Consider the following 20,622-nt stretch of genomic DNA (forward strand, 5'->3'; position numbering starts at 1 on the left):
AGAGAAGGGGCCATCTCTGACCCAGGACTAGTACTCCCCAGAACCTGATCTTGCTGCCTTCCTGATTTTGGACTTCGAGCTTCCAGAACTGTAAGCAAATACATTTCTCTTGTTTTAAGTCTCTCAACCTGTACTATTTTGTTATGGCAGCCTAAGCTGACTAAGGCAACGAGATTCCCAGATTATCTGCAAAGCCCCAGTCTTGGGGTCATGGGCTCATGGTTTTCTCACCACACCCCTATTTAATCGCTGAGGTCTTTGATTGACCTTGAACCTTTACTCTTACTAACAACTCTCTTGGAGTTCCTGCACTAAGACACATAGTGACTAACTCAGTATGGGAGTGATGAAAATCACGAATTATTTTTAAACCCAGGAGATGCCATCTAGAAACAAGGCAAGATAAAGCAGTTCCTCATCTGTTTTATGCTATTCTGACCGGGGGAAGTATGCATTTCTTTCTTTCCTCCAGTGAAAATATGTGGAGTGTGCAGGGAAGAGTCCATATCCAGTTTTGATTTGCCCACAAAGAAGTGGCAGGTGTTAATCAACTAACTCACGAAATCAAGAAGCCAAAGGCAAGTTTTTGTTTTTAATCTGCCACCACGGACCCATGCAAGTGACTGAAAAAAGCCATCTGGCAGAATCAGAGCTCTTGCCATCTCCCTAAGATTATTCGATTTATTCTTGTCAGGATTAATTTACTAAACCCATGCTGGATTTTTTATTTAGATGATATTGTTGGTTTGTCATGCACTGCAGATCTACACGGGAGGCACCACAGGGGACTGCGCTTGCTTCTGAACAATGTTGGGCTCAAATTGGAAAAATGTCACTTTGGCGGGAACAAATTATTGTTCCGATCGCTCCTCGTAGAGCTGGTGTCTCCGGATGGGCTCCGACCTGACCTTTTCCGAACCAGAGTAGTCGAGTAAGTACTTCAGCCCCATTTGATGACTTCACTAGGAAAACAGCTCAAGTACTTAAGTGTTAAGGATGAATTTGGGGCCATGTACTCATCACTAAGCAATCAATTTCCCCACAGAAGCCAGCCTTCTCCTTTCTGTAGTTGGAAAACTCCAAACAGTGACTTAATTACTGGCAACAGATAGGATTTTCTACGTGCTAAGGAGTCACACTGTTTGGGTTCATATAACTGAATTCCCTGTATGTAAAATAAGGAAAATGATAGCCACTTCATTTGTTGGGAGGCATATCTAATACATGCAAAATCTTAGCATATGTCAAGTCATGGATAAATGTTAGCTATCATTGATGGCACCCTCCAAGTGTCTTTGTGAGACCTGGTTCTGAGCAGAGTATTGAGAACTTAAAAAAAGTTTTATTTTTAAAGTATGCTCTTCCAAGTCTTCTGAGTTCTGGCTTTTAGACATCAAAGCACTTGTGTATCTGTTCTTTTCAAAAGCTGTTCTCTCTCCCCAGAGAAACTTAATTTCTTCTGCATTTTGGTATGCATTTGGTATGGTAGTTGTTTCTGATGATTTTTGTAGGTCAGGGATATTTATGCCCACAATTCAGAGAACCATCATCCTGTATCATACATTAGCACCATTCACAGCTCCGAAATGCCCAGAAGTTAAAGGTCCCTGTGAACAGGTGGGGATAAATGTCTGCCAGTGAGATTCTGGAGGCCTCCGAGGATTTAGAAGCAAGGAGTCTAGAGTGGGTGGAATACTAAGTCTCAAAAGGTATGTCCATGTCCCAAACCCTGGAATCCGTGAATGTGACCTTCTTTGGAAATACGGTCTTTGCTGATGTAATTAAGCATCTTGAAATGAGATCATCAAGGTTATCTGCATGGACCCTAAATCCAATGACAAGTGTCCTTTTAAGAGATAGAGAAGAGATATCCATATGAAGGCAGGCAGAGACTGGAGGGACAGAGCCACTAGCCAAGGAGTGCCCATAACAACTGGGAACTGGAAGAGGCAAGGGAAGCATTCACTTGCAGAGAATCTGGTAGGAGGTAACCCTGCTGACAGAAGATGAAACCAGCCAGGGGCACCTGGGTGGCTCAGTCGGTTGGGGATCCAACTTCAGCTCAGGTCATGATCTCGTGGTTTGTGGGTTCAAGCCCCGCATCGGGCTCTGTGCTGACAGCTCAGCGCCTGGAGCCTGCTTCGTATTCTGTGTCTCCCTCTCTCTCTGCCCCTCCTCACTCATGCTGTGTGTGTGTGTGTGTGTGTGTGTGTGTGTGTGTGTGTCTCTCTCTCTCAGAAATAAACATTAAAAAAATAAAAATAAAAATAAATAAGATGAAACCATCCACCCTTAGCATCCTTAAAGATTTAAGAGTCAAAATTATTCAGGGGGGAATGACATGGGAAACAAAGGCAGAAGGAAATGAAAAATGAAATTAAATTTTATAACCTGCAGCCCATTGACAAATACTTGAGGCAGGCAAAGTAGAACATTTCTGGAGGAACCCCCTACTGTCTTCAAGTTAATGCTTTGCTAGAGTGAAAAACAACCTTAGCTTAACAATAGCTAGTCCATTAATATCCTGTGAGTCTTCTTTAGCATATGAAAATCCCTTTAGGAACTTGCCCTTGACTTTACCTCTCCCAACTCCCAAGTATATAATCAGTCTCTCCTCACAATCCTGGGACAGACAGCTCTTTCTGCCCAAGGGTCTTGTCCCTATGCTTTAATAAAATCTTTTTGTATCCTAGACCTCTCAAGAATCCTTTCCTGGGTGCCTGGGTGGCTCAGTTGGTTAAGCGTCTGACTTTGGCTCAGGACATGATTTCACGATTCATGAGTTTGAGCCCTATACTGGGGATTTGCACAGAACCTGCTTCAGATTCTCTGTGTCCCTCTCTCTCTGTCCCTCTCCAGTGCTCAATCTCGCTCTCTCAAAATAAATAAATAAACATTAAAAAAAGGAATTATAAGTGGGGAAAAAAAAAAAAAAGGAATAGTTGTTTCTTGGCCATTGGCTCCAGACCTCCACCACCATGCCAAAACCCCATCATTGATTTCAGACTTGTGCCTGCCAGAGCTGTGAGAAAACACAGTTCTGCTGTAGTAAGCCACAAATTTGTGACAATTTTTTACAGAAGCCATAGGAAACTGATCAAGAGCCTCAAGGAGCTTCCGGTGTAAATCTCTCTTGATACTTGCCTACTCACCACTGAGAAAAGAAAGGCATGATCCAGGGACCACCCCATGAAAGCCAACCCCTAGGGAAGAAAAAAAAAACGTTTACACAGGCGATTCCAGGGCAACTGCATGCTGTTATGACCACGGGCCCTTGTGTTTTCAGAAGATAGCACCTGAAATCTATGTTAATGATTTCAGGTATCAACCCTGGAAGGGCAATATAGAGAAAAGACTAGGCTGCTTATATTGGACTAAGAGTCAAGTATGGTCTTATCTCTAATGTGGCATTGTTCTCCTGGGCTCAGATAATCACCAAGTACCAGAGAATATTTCAAAGGAAATACCTATAGCTTAAAACATCTCTCTAGAGCTGGAGGACCAGGATTCACATGACAAGCCCAAATAGGGTTTATAATCAACTACCCTTCTACTGGGGGAGAAATCCAGATGTTTTGCTCTTTCTCTTCAAATGGGACAAACGCTATGACAAGACAGTTTTAATATTAAGAAAAAAATATTTTCCAACACCACACTCCAAAAAGAATCCCAAAATTCATTTTAAATTCTGAATTAACATTTTACAGGGGAGGGAAAAATAAGTTTGCCTCTCTGGGTTCTTGGCTAATATCCCCCATAATAAAAGATTAACTACAGAAAAACAAACAGAAGTTTATTTTTTTTTAATTTTTTTTTTAACGTTTTTATTTATTTTTGGGACAGAGAGAGACAGAGCATGAACGGGGGAGGGGCAGAGAGAGAGGGAGACACAGAATCGGAAACAGGCTCCAGGCTCCGGGCCATCAGCCCAGAGCCCGACGCGGGGCTCGAACTCACGGACCGCGAGATCGTGACCTGGCTGAAGTCGGACGCTTAACCGACTGCGCCACCCAGGCGCCCCAAAACAAACAGAAGTTTAAACAGAAGTTTATACCTTCTGTATACACAGGACATACCTAGGAAAACTGAGTAACTCTTAAAAGGTCCCCAGCCATCACCTTAGCTAACATCTTCAGCTAATGACAAAAACAAAAAGTCAGGTGGGAAGTTTGCACAGGAAACAAGTATAAGGTTGTTATGCAATTTAAGCCACTGCCTCTTGATCAGAGTTTCTGGAGACTTAGACTCATCCTTTACTTCCTGGTACAGGGAGGGAGACACCCTTACAAATGGAGATTTCGCTTATAAACGTAAATTTTTTTCTCACAAAAGGGCACCCTCTCTCTTTTCACAGATTCTTTTGAGTCAGGAGCCTCCCTAAAGTAAACATCCCTAAATAATTCCTATGCCAAAGAGGCATATTTGGGGGTAGTACCTGCTCCTTTTCATTTATATATACTTTACTTTTCAAAAGCAATTTTTCTATAGCTTGGACACTTAAGTTTCCTATTGTTCTGAAAATAACAATTACTTATAAAAGAAACTAACCAATATGAGTTTAGATTCTAGGACTTAGAACATTTACTGCAATTTGGGTTCTATTTTTTTTTTTTAACGTAACGGAGAGTCGAACTTTGAAAGTAAATATAAGCTGTAGGGCCATTTGGTCCAGTTCTTCCATTGTGCAGATGAGAAAGGTGAGTGTCAAAGAGTGTAGGGCACTGGCTTTGCTAATTAATGATCTAAGATGGACTGAAATCTATCTACCCTCTATGCACTTTATGCCTTCCTCAAAGCCAAATTCTGTCCTTGCATCTGTATATTTAAATCTGTATTCTAAATATAATTGAATCATTTAAAGATAATGATTGCGCCCCAAAATTTTTGAAAAAAAAAAAAAATGACTGTGTTGTAAAGAATAGCATAAAACGTTTGCAGTTACATATTTTATCCATTGCATGCAAGGTCTCCATTCACAAATTTGCTCAGCCCCTGCAATCTCACATATGGCCAGCAGATGGAAGCAAATAACTTTGCAAAATACCAAAAGCACCTAGCAATGTACCACAGCATCCCATTCGCGGGGTCTGTACACGTCTTGAAATAACACTATCTGCTCCCTCAAAACTTAAATCTCTAATGACTGTACGCTTTAATAAATAAGCTTGAATTACTTACCAGGGATGTGATCATTTGAGGAGGCATTTTATTATTACGTGTTTAAGAAGGTTCAGTGTGACCGAGATCCCTGTTTCAACGCACACGACAGTCTAAAAAGTTTCAATCTAAATGTGAAGACTGAGACTTTATTTCAGAGCTATTTTGCATGAATTCATACAAATGGCAAAAATAATGTATGTAAACTAAGTTCTCGACATAAATCCATTCAACTAAGAGAGTAGAATCGACTTTAGTTGGCTAGGTCAGAATGCAATGCTGTTGACTTTATAAATGTCTGGAGGAATTTTATGTGTGTGTGTGTGTGTGTCTGTGTTTGTGTGTGTTTGGCGGGGGGCAGGGGTGGTTATGGGATATTTTCTTTGGGAGAGAGCTAGCAGGAAAAACCGGTAAAGCCCAAAAGACCACAAAACAATTCCCAAATGCAGCCTTTCTGGGAATAAAGATAGCAAAGCTTTCATCTTAAAATTGTGACTTCCCTTTTTGAGGAGAGCACCCTCACCCCCACGAATTATTTTGTTCTCTTCATCCTACGCTTTTTTGCAGCTTAGTTATCAGGGGACAAGAGAGAGTTGGCAGGAACCCTGGCAGCCCAGGGCTGCTGGCTCAGCACACTTAAATTTGATACTGAGGAAGGCAGCCCCCTCTTAGGTAGGAGCAATATGTCACCAAGGTAAGCTCAAACCAAGGGTCTGTTTGCAAATAAGAGCTATGCATTGGCATCACAGCAGGGGCTTAATGAGAGCGCTTTTAATTAACTGTAAAAGTAATTACCCATATTAGATGTAAATCACACTTGTTTTTACATGAGGTGAATAATTTTAGTGCAGCTTTTAAGAATAATACTTCTGGAGGGGTTGTCAGCTGCACTGGCTCTTAACAAGTCCACGTGTTTAAAAACAGTATCTAGGAGGAAAACACCAGCCCAGAAAGCCTTGGGTTTGTCACCTGGCTTGTGCCAGCTTTGCAGCTTCTCTCTTCGCTTATATGAGGCCCCGCCGCTAAGCACACCCTCTCCACAGGTGCCTGGGAGAAACACCCCCACTAACACTTACAAATCCTATCAGGTTTTTGTTCTATAACGTTTTGTTTTTTGTCTTCTTGGCTATTAGCCTCCTGGAAGATCCCCAGCACTTCCACTGATGGGTTCTTGTGCATAATTAAGGGATTCATCCGGAAACATATGAACCAGAGGGAAGATGAAGGAAGAAGCCCAACAGGCCACTGGTGAGCGTCTTCCATGAGCTAAGGCAGATATTGTCCAAAGGACAAAACAGATTCCTAAGGAGGAAGTGCAGAGGCACCCAGCCCAGGCTCACAGGGGTCCCGGGGGCCTTCGGGGAGGTAAGGGATTGCACCCTAGAGTTCCAGGGCAGCACCCCTGATGCAGGCAGATGTCTGCGTGAGCAGCTCCAAAACAGAAAGGCAGCTCTCCGACAGACTTATAAAAGGTACCAGAGAAGATGGTGGTCAGGGCCGGGAGGGAGCAGAGGGAGAACTCCTTGAGTGGGAAAGTGTGCTAAGATGCCATCCTCTGGGCTCCTGAAATGTCCCTGACTTAGGAAAAGTGTGGGGTGGGCCCCTGAACCTCCCTTTTGAACCACAGAGAGGCATAAACAGCCAGGATGGAGTTTGCAAATACAAAATTACTGGGTAATTATTTATACTTTGATAGGCACCTTCATTAAGGGATTTGAGGATGCAATTATCAAATTGAAGTTCAGTGCACTCCAGTTAGGCAAAAGAACTGAACGTCAGGAAAGCAGAATGAAGGCAGAAAGGGGAGTTTAAGCCCTGCCCACTGAGTGGGCCAGCAACTTGGGTGTTGCTCAAATCCTTTTTAAAAACAAACCTGGCCTTCCATTTGAAGAGCATGGCTACCATTGTGATTGTTTTCCTGTCTATAGCCTCCTTTGGGTTTTGGTTGCTGCTGTGTTCTTATTAATGCTCATAGTTGATCTCTGCCTTAAAACAACCCCAAGAGGGGGTTAGAGCAGGAAATGTACTGGTTTGATATGGTGCCCTGAAAACTTAATCTGGTTCAAGGTCAACTGAAAGAGCAACCAGACCTGGATTTTTTGTCTCTCACAAGGAGCTTTTTATTCCTTACTACAGGGACACACATGTTTTCCCAATGTCTCAAACATCTGATACAATGTAGCTATTTCCCACATTGCCTATATAAAGGATTCAAATTAAGAAAAAAAAATAAAGACTATAGCTTGGTTCTTAATTAATATACCAACCTCTTGAGGAAATGTGACACAGTGAACATTCAGCTGTACTAAGAAAATGAAATAATTCACAATGATATTTGAGGGCAAACGCAATGAGAAGTTATATGATTTTTTTAAGTTTTATTTTAGAGAGCGTGCACAAGCAGGAGGCGGGTAGAGGGGGAGAGAGAGAGGGAGAGAGAATCTTAAGCAGGCTCCACACTCAGCGTGGACAACAATGCAGCGCTTGATCCCATGACCCTGGGATCGTGACCTGAGCTGAAATCAAGAGTTGGACATTCAACTGACTGAGCCACCCAGGTATCCTGAGAGGTTGTATTTTAATTTTCCCTCCATGTACAGATACAAATACACAAGACAGAAGCCGCAAGAACCAGTCTACCTTGCTTCAAATCCTACCTCTGCCCCTTAATAGCTCTGTGACTTCATGAGGCAACTTATCTGTGTCCTCAGTTTCCATATTTCAGAAAATGGAAGAAATGTCAGTCCAGATACCATCAGGCTGGTGTTAGTATAAACAAAGTAATTAAAGTGCTATCATGTAGCCAGAGGGGTCAGAAGTGTTTTTTATGATAAGCGCAATTTTTAAATTTTATTTATAGTATATATGTATATTCATTAGATATTATTCTGCATATTAGATAATTTTATCGTAATTATTCTTCTTCCTTCTTTATGTAAGATGGTTCTAAACACTGCCTGAATTCTTCTGTGTCATTGCTATTTCTGTCCATGAAATGGACCCCTAGTGGCAACAAAAATGGCAATTTCTAAGATCACAAGTCTCCTGGGAATTGATGCTAATAGATGGTCTATCTCAACATCCACTAAGTCACTCTTGCGAGGAACTTCACACTACAATGACTACACAAAACTACTTAACTGAATATTTATTCTCCTTGTAAGAATCGTCAGATATTCCAGAAACACATCTAATGGTCAAAGCAGGGATTATGTCAATTAGCAAACGTATAACACAACTGAAATTCAACAGAACTAATGCAAACTCTCTAAAAAAAAAAAAAATAGCATTCTGGGTTACCTCATGAGTATACAGAGATGAGTTGCCAGTTTCCAAGAAGTGGCTCTGTTCTGATACATTGACAAAGCTTTGCTGATTGCTGGATGGAGCCACGCTCTCCCAGAAAACTGATGTTTGCAGCATTCCTTTGGGCTGTAACAATCCTGTCAACCACAGTTTCTTGGGAAGCAATATTTTCTGTCCCCTGTGACCTTGGTTTGGCATCTCACTTTCTGGTAGGAAATGGATAGTAGCCTTTTCAATAAGATTAAGTAATCAACTCTTTGTTCCAGGAATACAAACTTTATTGTCTACAGCCTATGTCATCTACAAATGGTTGTCATTACTTCTACTCCTGCTCAAGCTAAATCAGCGTGGATTTGGAAAAGATACAGATATCTCTTTTTTTCTGTCAATTTTCTACACTGTGGAATGGGTGTTATGAATGAGACAACATAAGAGGAGAAATGGAAAAATTTGCTATTACCAGGCCGAACATAATATAAACTTGTGTAATAGAAAAGCTATTCAATCTGTGTGTACATATCCTCACTCATCAAAAAAACATACAGAGATCTTGGTTTAGCTTCCAGTGGAATATTCCTAAATTTGACAATATGGATCTAAAAGTTAATATACCACAAAAAATTTTTTAATCTTATTACACTGAATGTGTAAATCTAAATATGTGGACCCTGAACTTCAGATCCCCAAGACTAAATTTAAAAATCACCAGAGAAAGAACCACTTAAGCTTTTTCAGAAAAATGAAATAGAAATATGAATGTAAATGTTCTTTCCCAAGCCATGTGATTTATTAGTAATCCATTCTGCAAAACACTCCTATCAATTCTCACATGAGTACAGGAAAAAATGTACCTTAAAAGAGACAGTTTAGGATAATTACATTTCTCTCCTTGTTCATCTTTTTCCCCAAATGCCATGTTTACTTGCAGAAACTGTCATTTGCTTTTTATTCACAAAAAGAGAATTAAGAATATTCCCTTTAAAGTTTTGATTACTTTCTCTTTTGCACTGGCAGTCCTATACAATTAATAGCACATAGACACTATGTTGGGAAAGAGTAACAAAAATCTAAGCTATCCCTCAGGACGTCTTAAATACCTCAATTATCCACACTAGCCTGGGAATGAGGTAAGAAAAATAAGCTGCCTGTGGCCATCCAAGAAGGCTACCTCTTTAAAAACAGAAACTCTGTCATTTAACCATTCTGGGTGAAATCCCTAAAAAATGTGTTTCACTGTCTCCACTTTCTAAAGCCTGGATAGTTGCTTCTGACATTGCAACTTGGTGCATTACTACCACCAGGATGCTAACCTTAGAAAGTCTTGCCCTCCTTCTAAATAGCCCCATGTCTCTGTCCTATGTTGTGTTCTTGAAGAATATGCAGACCTATTTCAGTGTTATTCTAATGCCTGCCTTCATGCTCAGTGTACTTCCTGCTGTGATTTCTTTTAATTTGGTTCTAGATTCACAATCAGTAACCTAGGGTGTGCTTTAGAGTTTCAATCTTTTTAAATACTGAAAGTTAAATACATGTTCTGGTGTTTTCTCCGTTTGTTTACTGACTTTGACATTTGTAAGCTTCAGATGATCAAATATAATAGAAATCTGTCTGCTTTCTGGTGCATTAATTAGAAGATTACTATTTTTTTAAATATTTAGTTGCTTTCAGTTCAGATGCACTGCATATTGACTTAAATGCATGAGCTTGACTTTTCAAGTTTGTTTAAACAGTTGATGTTAGGTGGAAGGTATAAATAAATAAAACTAAATTTCCTTTTGGTATCATAATTACCCCAAACCCATTCTGAATTGGCAAAAAGCATGGGGCTCCTTGGATTTATTTAAATTACAGGGAAAAGAGTCATGCTTTGACCAATCCCACCTCCTCTCCTAGACTTATTCTATGACGTTCCTCCCCAGATACTGCATTCTGTGTGAATCTATTCTTATTTTTTTTTATGTTCCAGAAACTTGCCTCACTGTGCCCCCTCAACCTGAATCACTCTCCCTCTGCTGACCCAACTACCTGCTTACCAAAGCTCATTTCACCTCCTACTCTGCTCTGCTACTCGGGAACACACTGCTCTCTTGGGGACCATGCTCTCTACTGCAGGACTGATTTCACCTGGATATTTCCAGTATACTTTATACATGCCTGTCTCGTCCATGACATTATCAGCTCCTCAAAGGCAAGGGTACCAAAATCAACAACTAGCTTTCTTCCAAAAACGTAATTCTTAAATCAACAACTAGCTTTCTTCCAAACACGTAATTCTTAGTGATAAAATATATATAATTATTATAAATATACATATAATATATACTATATAAATAAAACACAAAATATAAAAATAAAATATAAATATATAGTATGTAATTTATGAATATATTATTTTATATTCACATATTTCATATTCATTTAATATAAAATAAATATGTAATATTTGATAAATAAGTATATATTATATATCATATGCATGATATATCGTGTATTAAATACATATATATTACATATATTATATATATGTGTGTATATATATATATATATAATATATTTACATAGGATTTCATTCACTGAATCCCATGAGGCAGGCACAGTGATTAATCCCCATTTTAAAGAAAACAAACTCAAGCGAGGTTAGGTTTCTTGGAAGGTCACAGCTGGCAAATGTTGCCTCTAGAAGGTAAACGTGGTTTATTTCACCCAAAAGCCAGTGATCCTAACTACTTAGCTGATTGGTTTTCCTGTTACACTTACCACCATTTTCTAAATTTTTTTTTTAACGTTTATTTATTATTGAGAGACAGAGAGACACAGAGTGTGAGCAGGGGAGGGGCAGAGAGGGGGGGAGACACAGAGTCTGAAGCAGGCTCCAGGCTCCAAGCTGTCAGCACAGAGCCCAACGCGGGGCTCGAACACATGAACCGGGAGATCATGACCTGAGCCAAAGTCGGTTGCCTAACCAACTGAGCCACCCAGGCGCCCCAACTTACCACCATTTTCTTAAAACAGTAACCTAGCCCACAGAAAAAAAACTGTGTATAGTGAAGTTACTGAAAGCACAACAGAAGGCAGTTTTGCTATTTATTTGCTTTTCTGACACTTTTGAGCTTCCATCAATGAATCAGTACATTTGGTGTAACAGAATATATGAATGCTTGTGTGTATGTGTTTGTGAGAAACGCACATAAAGGGTTCAACAAAGAGCCTGGATTTTTTCTTTTTTTTTTCAACGTTTATTTATTTTTGGGACAGAGAGAGAGACAGAGCATGAACGGGGGAGGGGCAGAGAGAGAGGGAGACACAGAATCGGAAACAGGCTCCAGGCTCCGAGCCATCAGCCCAGAGCCTGACGCGGGGCTTGAACTCACGGACTGCGAGATCGTGACCTGGCTGAAGTTGGACGCTTAACCGACTGCGCCACCCAGGCGCCCCAAGAGCCTGGATTTTAAAGTCACTCATACATATGCCCAATTACAATCTTCACTAACTGGCTTGAAAGCAAGAAATACCATGCATTCCTGTAGCCAGGCTAAAGTCTACACATTTAAACGCTCAAGAACACCTTTCCACCTACCTGTGGAAGATCAGTCTTTCTTGGTTTACAGCCACAAACAGCATTCTGAACATATGACCTGTCCTACCATCCCCACACCGACACTGGGGCACTCGCAAGCTTTGTCTGTAAGATGCATAAAGCCATTGCAACTTTCCCCCACGGGCTGAAAAAACACAGGCCCCAGGGAAGAAACTGGCCAATCCCAGAAAAACACACCAAGATTTTGTATTCCGATCTCACCCCCCTTCCTTTTTTTTTTTTTTTTTAAGTAACCTCTGCCAGGACCCTGAACAACGGGAAGCTCTCAACCTATTTTAGAGGCTTACAATTTCCCATCAGCTTCCTGTCGGAGAGCTCAAATGGTCCCATCCCCTTGTATAAGGTTAACAGGTTTTAAGAAAAAAGATCAGCTCTGGTAATAGCAAATATAATGAAAAAGAAGAGCCACTGCCGATAAAGTCAGCCTAAGTCACTCTCCCAGGTCACAGGCCTCGAGGCTGCTTAGAGCTTTATCAATGAATTCCAGGTTGGATAGGCCTGGCATATACTTCAGCTGAAAAGGAGCTTTGCTGGGTATCACATGGGCACAGCGTCATCAAAGGAATACCTCGAGCAAAACACCCGTGCCAGCCTGCCTTCTTACCCTGCATGGCTGAGTTTTGTTCTACTAAATCCATCGATAGTGGCCAGGGACCCTGTGTCTCCATCTCCCCCTCCATGGACTTTCGGTGCATGGTTAGCAAACACAGATATGCAGGCAAGAAGATGCTGATGACCAGAGGAATATTGTCTCAGCAGGATGACTGACAACGACAGGAACTCCAAGCTGCTTCTCAAGTCCCTTTTATTTCTCCACAGAGCTCAGATTTTTATAAGAGACACACTGTGTAAGTTTAAAGTGTACAACACAGGGTGCCTGGGTGGCTCAGTCAGTTAAGCATCTGACTTCGGCTCAGGTCAAGATCTCGCGGTTCACAAGTCTGAGCCCCATCCAGCTCCCTGCTGTTATCACAGAGCCTGTTTAAGAGTCTCTGTCCTCCTCTCTCTGCCCCTCACCTGCTTGTGCTCTCTCTCTCTCAAATATACATAAACATTAAAAAAAAAAAAAAGGGGCGCCTGGGTGGCTCAGTCGGTTAAGTGTCCGACTTTGGCTCAGGTCATGATTTTGCAGTCGTTGAGTTTGAGTCCCACGTCGGGCTCTGTGCTGTCAGCTCAGAACCTGGAGCCTGCTTCAGATTCTGTGTCTCCCTCTCTCTCTGCCCCTCCCCTGATTGCACTCTGTCTTTCTCTCTCTCTCTCTCTCAAAAATAAATAATAAACATTAAAAAAATTTAAAATATAAAGTGTACAACATAATGGTTTTATATATGTACATATTGTGAAATACTGACCATGATAAGTTTAGTTTAATGTCCATCACCTCACATAATGACAATTTTTTCCCCATGATGAGAATTCTTAAGGTCTATTCTCTTAGCAATTTTCAAATATATAATACAGTATTTTAACTATAGTCACCATGCTATTACATCCCCAGAGCTTATTCATCTTATAACTGAAGTTTGTACCCTTTGACCCACCTTCACCCAATTCCCCCACCTCTTACCCCCCAGCCTCTGAAAACCACAGATCTGTTCTCTGTTCCCATGAGTCTGGATGTTTTTGTTGGTTTGTTTTAAGATCCACATATAAATGGGATCTGTTTTATTTCACTCAGCATCATGCCCTCGAGGTCTATCCATGTTGTCATAAGTGGCAAGATTTCCTTTTGTTTCAATTTAAAATTTATTTGTTTATTTTTGAGAGAGAGACACAGAGCACAAGCAGGGGAGGGGCAGAAAGAGGAAGACACAGATTCTGAAGCAGGCTCCAGGCTCTGAGCTGCCAGCACAGAGCCCAACACAGGCTTGAACTCATGAACTGTCAGATCATGACCTGAGCTGAAGTCGGATGCTGAAACAACTGAGCCACCCAGGTGCACCAAGAATTCCTTCTTTTTCATGGCTGAATAGTATTTCACTATCTGTATATTCCACATCTTTATCCATTCATCCACTGATGGACACTTGGGTCATTTCCACATCTAGGCTCTTGTGAATAATGGCGCAGTGAAAACGGAGGTGCAGATATCTCTTTAGGATAATGGTTTTTCCTTTAGATATATATCCACAAGTGTAACTGCTGGATTGTAGGGTAGTTCTACTTTTAACTTTTTGAGATACCTTCACAGTGTTTTCCAGAGGCTGTATGACTTTATATTCCCACTGGTCCAAAGCTGATCCAATCTGCTATTGTTGTGATTTTTAGCTAGCACATAACGAACACTGGCCTGTGGCAAGCACATCCCAAAATGGTTTACACACACCACTTCCACAACAATCTCATGCAGTAACTTTTACTATCATCTACCTGTACTTCAGGAAGGAAGAAGCTGAGGTCCAGAGAAATGAGGTAATTTTTGTTCAGGACACATAATTAATAAGTGGCAGATACAGTTATCAAATCCAGGTATATCCTTATGAAATATTCATTAAACTATGAAATTTCTCTATTTGAAACCCTAATGGCTTCCCAGTCCACTGAAGATGAAACCCAACTCCCCACATGGCCCTATATGACCCATTCCCTAATGACTTTCCTTACTGACTGTTGTCCCCTCTACTCTAGCCACATTGACCTTCTGACAGCTTCTCAAGGGCACCTTCCGTTGTTGGTCTGCCTCCCCCTGCAAAGCTCCTGCTCAGAATACCCCCCTGGCTGGCTCCTTTCCCCATCTTGGTGTCTGTTCTCACACACCTCATCACTGAGCTATGCCCCTGTCGCGGTAACGTTCTACTGTCTCTTTCATCTTCTTTATCGCACTTACTATTTTTTGTACCTATATCATTGATGTTGTTTATTTTTCTGTCTCTAGGTCTACCAGACTCTTAGCTCCAAGAAGGTAAGGTCTTTCACGGGCTTATTTTCCATGTCAGATCCTCACTTAGATCAGTACCTAGCATGTAGAACCTGTTCAGTAACAACTTAACCTCCCTACACTACTTGCCCTTTCTTTGGGGTATCCCCCCAAAAATGCTTCATAATAAAGAAGGGTTTTTTTTTTAAAAAAAAAAACATATGTCTACTTCACCTTCTTACAAGGCTCTGCCTTCCTTTTCTCTTTTTTTTAATTAAAAAAATTTTTTAATGTTTACTTGAGAGAAAGAGAGAACAAGCAGGGGAGGGGCAGAGAGTGAGGGAGACACAGAATCCGAAGCAGTCTCCACGTTCTGAGCTATCAATACAGAGCCCGACTTAGGGCTCGAACCCATAAACCACAAGATCATGATCTGAGCCGAAGTCGGACTCTTAACCAACTGAGCCATCAAGTGACCCTGCTTTTTTCTTAAATACCCATTAAAGATGCGTCTTCTCTTGCTATCTCCCACCTCCTTCCTCTCTTCCCCTCCCTTTCTCTCCCACCTCCTTTTCAATGCACATACTGTTTTTTTGGTTTTATTCTATTTGACTCTTTACTTTTCCTTATCCTTCTATTTACCTACCCCTTAACCTCTAATTCTTTCCAACATTAGATCCACATATTTCCAACATCTATTTCAATTACTCTGGCTGTGACCTTCTAAATTTCTATCTGCCTTTGCAACTTAGGGTTTCTTTCTCTTTCCTTGTGCATGTACCTCCCCCCCCCCCAATATTCCCTGCCCCCTTCTACTTTTATCCATATTAAATGTCTTCTCTTAGGTATTTCCAGTCAGGTTGACAATCAACCAATTAAAACTAAGTGCAACCTCCTTCTCTCCACCAAATCCATATATATTGAATGAGGCACATGTAAGCATTTTTATTGAATTTAGTGTAAACACATAGAGCATTAAATACCATAGCTGTGTGGCCAAATGTCCCTGGGGAATAGAACTGCCCCCTGGTTGGTGCCTGCTTGGCTCAGTCAGTTAAGCGTCCGACTCTTGATTTCGGCTATGGAAATATTATCACAGTTCATGGGTTTGAGCCCCGCATCAGGCTCTGCGCTGAAAGCGTGAAGCCTACTTGGGATTCTCTCTCTCCTTTCTGCCCCTCCCCACTCACACTGTCTCTCCCTCTCTCAAAATAAATAAACATTTAAAAAAAAACAAAAAACTGCTCCTGGTTGAGGACCACTGCCCTAGAGGACAGTCAACTTGATCACTAATAGATCGAGAGATATAGATACCCTGCCATTAGGACATCCTCTTCATGATACAGTGACATAAATCCCCACACACTAATGTCAGGAATATAAAATGGATTACAGGGGACCCTGGGTGAGTCAGTTGGTTAAGCATCCGACTTTGGCTCAGGTCATGATCTCATAGTTCATGAGTTCAAGCCCCATGCCGGGCTCTGTGCTGACACCTCAGAGCCTGGAGCCTGCTTCGGATTCTGTGTCTCCCGCTCTCTCTGCGTCTCCTCCACTCCCCCCCTCCCCAAAAATAAACATTAAAAAAATTTTTAATGGATTACAAACACACGGATACCTACCAGAGATGCTCTTGCTATCATGAGTGTTAATAATCAGCTAGTTCTGGTCAAATTAAAATTTTGATATCTACTAGCTGTGATATTTGGACAAAATAGTTAACTCAATAGAATTTTAGTCTTGTGATCTGTTAGGTGTATACATTACAAGTGTTTCCTTTGTAGGGATGTTCTGAGTATTAAATAAGATCATGTTAAGAAAGACACCTGAAGCAGTGCCTTGCATATAGTGATGTTATGATTATCATCAAGCCAAATTATCGTGCCATATCATCAACCTTATCTTCTTTTGAGTATCGTCCCATTAAAAAGAAAAAAAAAATCACTCCAGGAACTGATGGATTGATTAAGCAAAGAATATCCTCTCTTCTCCCAACACACCTTCTCTCTACTTATCTCTCTTTATCCTTCTTTTGGGTGTGGGAAGAAGAGGCAAGAGAAAGTCGCAGGAGGGCAAGGAAGAAGAAGCACCCCCATCTCTCTCTGTCAGGGACAGGGAATCAAAACTGAATAATACATTCAATGAGTTACTTAATTAACTGGGTGAAGGTGAAGCTGAAGCAGCTGAGTTAAATAATGAGATGTCAAGCACAGAAGCTTAGACCAGGGAGGGATTTGAAAACACTCTTCCTGTCAGAAGAAACCACAGGATTTTTCAGGCAGATGACACTAAGGGGTTTAATCTTTCCATTTTTGTCCTTCTGAAAGCAATGGTCTTTAAAAAAAAAAATCTGAAATAAGGCCAAATGTAAAATTAGCATTTATGTAGCAGAGGTCATTAAAATGAGTTAGCCCAGGCCCTTTATAACATTAAGCCAGTACTAAAATGAGAAGGATAAAAAATAAAAAAATAAAAGGTCTGGTTAAAAGGATCTTAAATGGAGAGGCTGTTGCTAATAGCAAGGCTATCTCAGAAGGACTAATTAAGCTAGAAATAAATGTGGTTCAAAGGAAAGGCTATTGTGTGATCCACCTAAAATGTCAAATGGCTGAACACAAGACTCACCTGCTGTTAATTAAAATCGAGGTGTCATCCCCAGTTAAGGGGCTGTGAGCATCTCTCTCAATACTCTAAGAATATTGCAGCCAGACACCCACCTTCCCCACCCTTGTTCATCCTGCCAATTAATGCTGATTTTCATCTACATGTTTCGGGGTCAAAAGAGAAAAGCATAACCTATGTTTTTAAACCAAGACAGCAGATCCCAACTTAAGTCTTTGTGACAGTACGAGTACTTAAAAAGTAAAACGTAAATCAAGGCTGACTTTGAAAAATTATAACCGTTGGTACTCTTGGAGCAAAAAGTCGTTAAACGTCCTCAATTAGACAAGTAACACTATGTTTCCTTCCATTCATCATGGACATTACATCAATGTAGCCTTGCACGTTTTATATGCTCATGTTCTTTCTGAAGACACTGCTAATAGGATCAGGTTACCTCTTCCCTAGGCCTGTAATTGCCAAATGCAGGCACGTCATCGCACACTCCCCAATTTTTGCCATTTCTGCATACCACATGTACCATTTAGCCACTACAAATTATACACAGACATGCATATCTACACATGCATACATATACACACACATACTCACTTTTTAATTTAAACTATCCATGTAATTTAATATGCAAATTATTCTTGTAATATGCATGCAAGCCACATGTATCCAAACTTTTTGGAAATGATGGTTCTATATCTTCACAGAGGTTTATGTCACACAAGTGCACCCACTGGTCAACTGTCAACAAATGGTACATTTAAGATGTGTATATTTCAATATAAATCAATTTTACCTCAAAAAAAAAGTATATAGTGAACTCTTATTAAAGATCTGCATCCTAACGTGTTTAAGGTTAGAGGGTATAAGTGTTGACAACTCGTTCCAAAATGCATAAAAACCAAATATGAGACGGACAGGTGATGGATAGATGGATAGATTATGTGATAAAACAAATAGGTTAAAATGTTAATTATAGTATCTTGCTGGTGGGTATATGAGTGTTCATGATTCTTTCATCTTTTCTGAAAAATAAGATGTTGGAAAAAATTACAACACAGTGCTTATCCATACACCACAGAAAAATCACACCCCGCTATTAGAACATACTCCAGTCTCAGCAGCACCCTGGCAGTCTACAATCAATGAACTCTTCATGGGAAGGCTGCCAAATTTTGAACAACATACAAAATATACTTCCATTACTACTGAGCATACATTCTTAAAAGTCTGTCCTCCAGAGAGAACAGTGAGCTGAGTAAGATATATAAACTGTAAAAGGCAGACTGTTAACATTCAACTGATATCCCAGAATGACATCTGGTCTACCAGAATCAGAACCAGAGACTGGGGGAACTTTGCCTCACGAACAAAGACGGCTGCCTGACCAGGCTCCTACACATTTATGTTTAAACAGTGTGACCCACTGATGCCTTTATGAACACTCAGAGACAGTGCACAATGCAGCAACAATTATGTTTTTATCGCTGTTGTCAGGTTTACTGATGTTTAGCATGGGCCTTGAACAGAAAAAGGTTGAGGATAATCACTACTGTAGGGAGTGACTGTTTTAAGCTTCTCAGTATTACAGAATGTCTAAATGTTTCCTGTGAATGTTCTCCTTTCACACTGAGACACATTCAACTTAATTCCAACATTATCCCTGCCTTGTGAGACACACCTGTCTGTTCAAACTTTGGCTAGCTTCATCTTCCACCAAATTACCACCCTCCCTCCAGCTTCATGGAATGCTTGGCCCTTCCCTCTACCATGCCTTTGTTTTAGAAGGTGCTGCTTGTTTGTACAAAAATTTACTTCATCTACCCCATGTCATGGATTCTTAAAATTCAGTCTAGGGGTTAACAAATTCTCACCTTCTCATTCCTTCATGCATATACCTCCATGTCCTACAGACTAGGGACTTACTCCAACCCTCTACTGTGTTAGAAGTGTTTGGGGCACCTGGGTGGCTCAGTCAGTTAAGCATCCACTTTGGCTCAGGTCATGATCTTGCAGTTTGTAAGTCTGAGCCCCGCGTCAGGCTCTGTGCTGCCAGCTTCGAGCCTGGAGCCTGCCTCAGATTCTGTCTTCCTCTCTGCCCCTCCCCCCACCTCTCAAAAATAAATCAACATTAAAAAAAATTTTTTTTTAGAAGTGTTTGGGGAAGCAAACTCACTGCGGACTGGAAGGGCTTTTCTGATAGGTGAGCTCCTCTCTGTATCTCTTTCTCCTCTCTCTGCCTCATACCTCCAAACAACACATGTTTTTCTTTTGATCTCTGATTCCTAAACTCACCTAGGGCAGGTAAGCACACCTAGGGCAGGTTCCAGGGCTCCACCTTCTAGAGGCTGGCTTTTATTCTCCGTCTCTCTGAATCTCATTCCTCTGTGTGAGAGGTGTACCAATGGCTGCTACACTGCTCAACCAGTTTGACAGTCTAGATGTGGTTGTAGGGATACAGGGGGCTGGGTGACAGGCAGCCAATTTCATCTTGGGCAAAAGCAACAGCATAGAAGTACAGAAGACTCTGCAGCCAGACCAGGTACACTGCAATCCTGGTTCGTCCACATTCCAGATTGGTGGCCATGAGCAAAATAGTCCAGCCTTCTATGCCTCGGTTTCTCATCTTTAACATGGTGGGTAGGGAGGACAATAATAGTTTGCTTTCAGGTTACTGTGATGCTTTAGTGGGGTTTTGTTAGTATGAAGTCCGTCAGATTATATCTGCCACAACTGTTAAATTAACATAACTGTTAAATGACTGCCAAACAAATATAAAAAGCACCATTTTCCAATGAAGCTTCATGAGTAGATAAACTGAATTCTGTACTTTAATGGCTATTGGGATTCTGTACTTTTTCTTCCCTAGATTGAACGTCTATAAGGAAGGAAGAAAATGATGAATCAGCTCCTTGCATCCTCAACACCCCACTCCTAGACAAGCACTGCTATGTTCTCACAGACCCTCCCTGACACTCTGAGGAGTGAGCCAGCCTTCTAGGGCGGGGAGCCAGTGCCCAACACGACAGGACACCCAGACAACATGTGCTGAACAGGAAACAAAACTCACGGGGTATAAATGTCCAAT

General features: G+C 41.0%; 1 protein-coding gene and 1 long non-coding RNA gene across 25 annotated transcripts in view; one reads left to right on the forward strand and one right to left on the reverse strand.

The window, feature by feature from the left end:
* Positions 1 to 20,622, reverse strand: part of RBFOX1 (RNA binding fox-1 homolog 1) — a 2,073,113-nt gene that overhangs the window by 933,790 nt on the left and 1,118,701 nt on the right. The gene's annotated exons all lie outside the window — the stretch shown is intronic.
* LOC147573155 (uncharacterized) lies at positions 654 to 10,673 on the forward strand. The gene is made up of 4 exons (XR_015245609.1): positions 654 to 931; positions 6,291 to 6,405; positions 7,758 to 7,937; positions 10,430 to 10,673. It is a non-coding gene; the product is annotated as an uncharacterized LOC147573155 (long non-coding RNA).

The sequence above is a fragment of the Puma concolor genome, chromosome E3 (assembly GCF_028749965.1).
Source record: "Puma concolor isolate L17-30 chromosome E3, mPumCon1.1.hap2, whole genome shotgun sequence".
Lineage (NCBI taxonomy): Eukaryota > Metazoa > Chordata > Mammalia > Carnivora > Felidae > Puma > Puma concolor.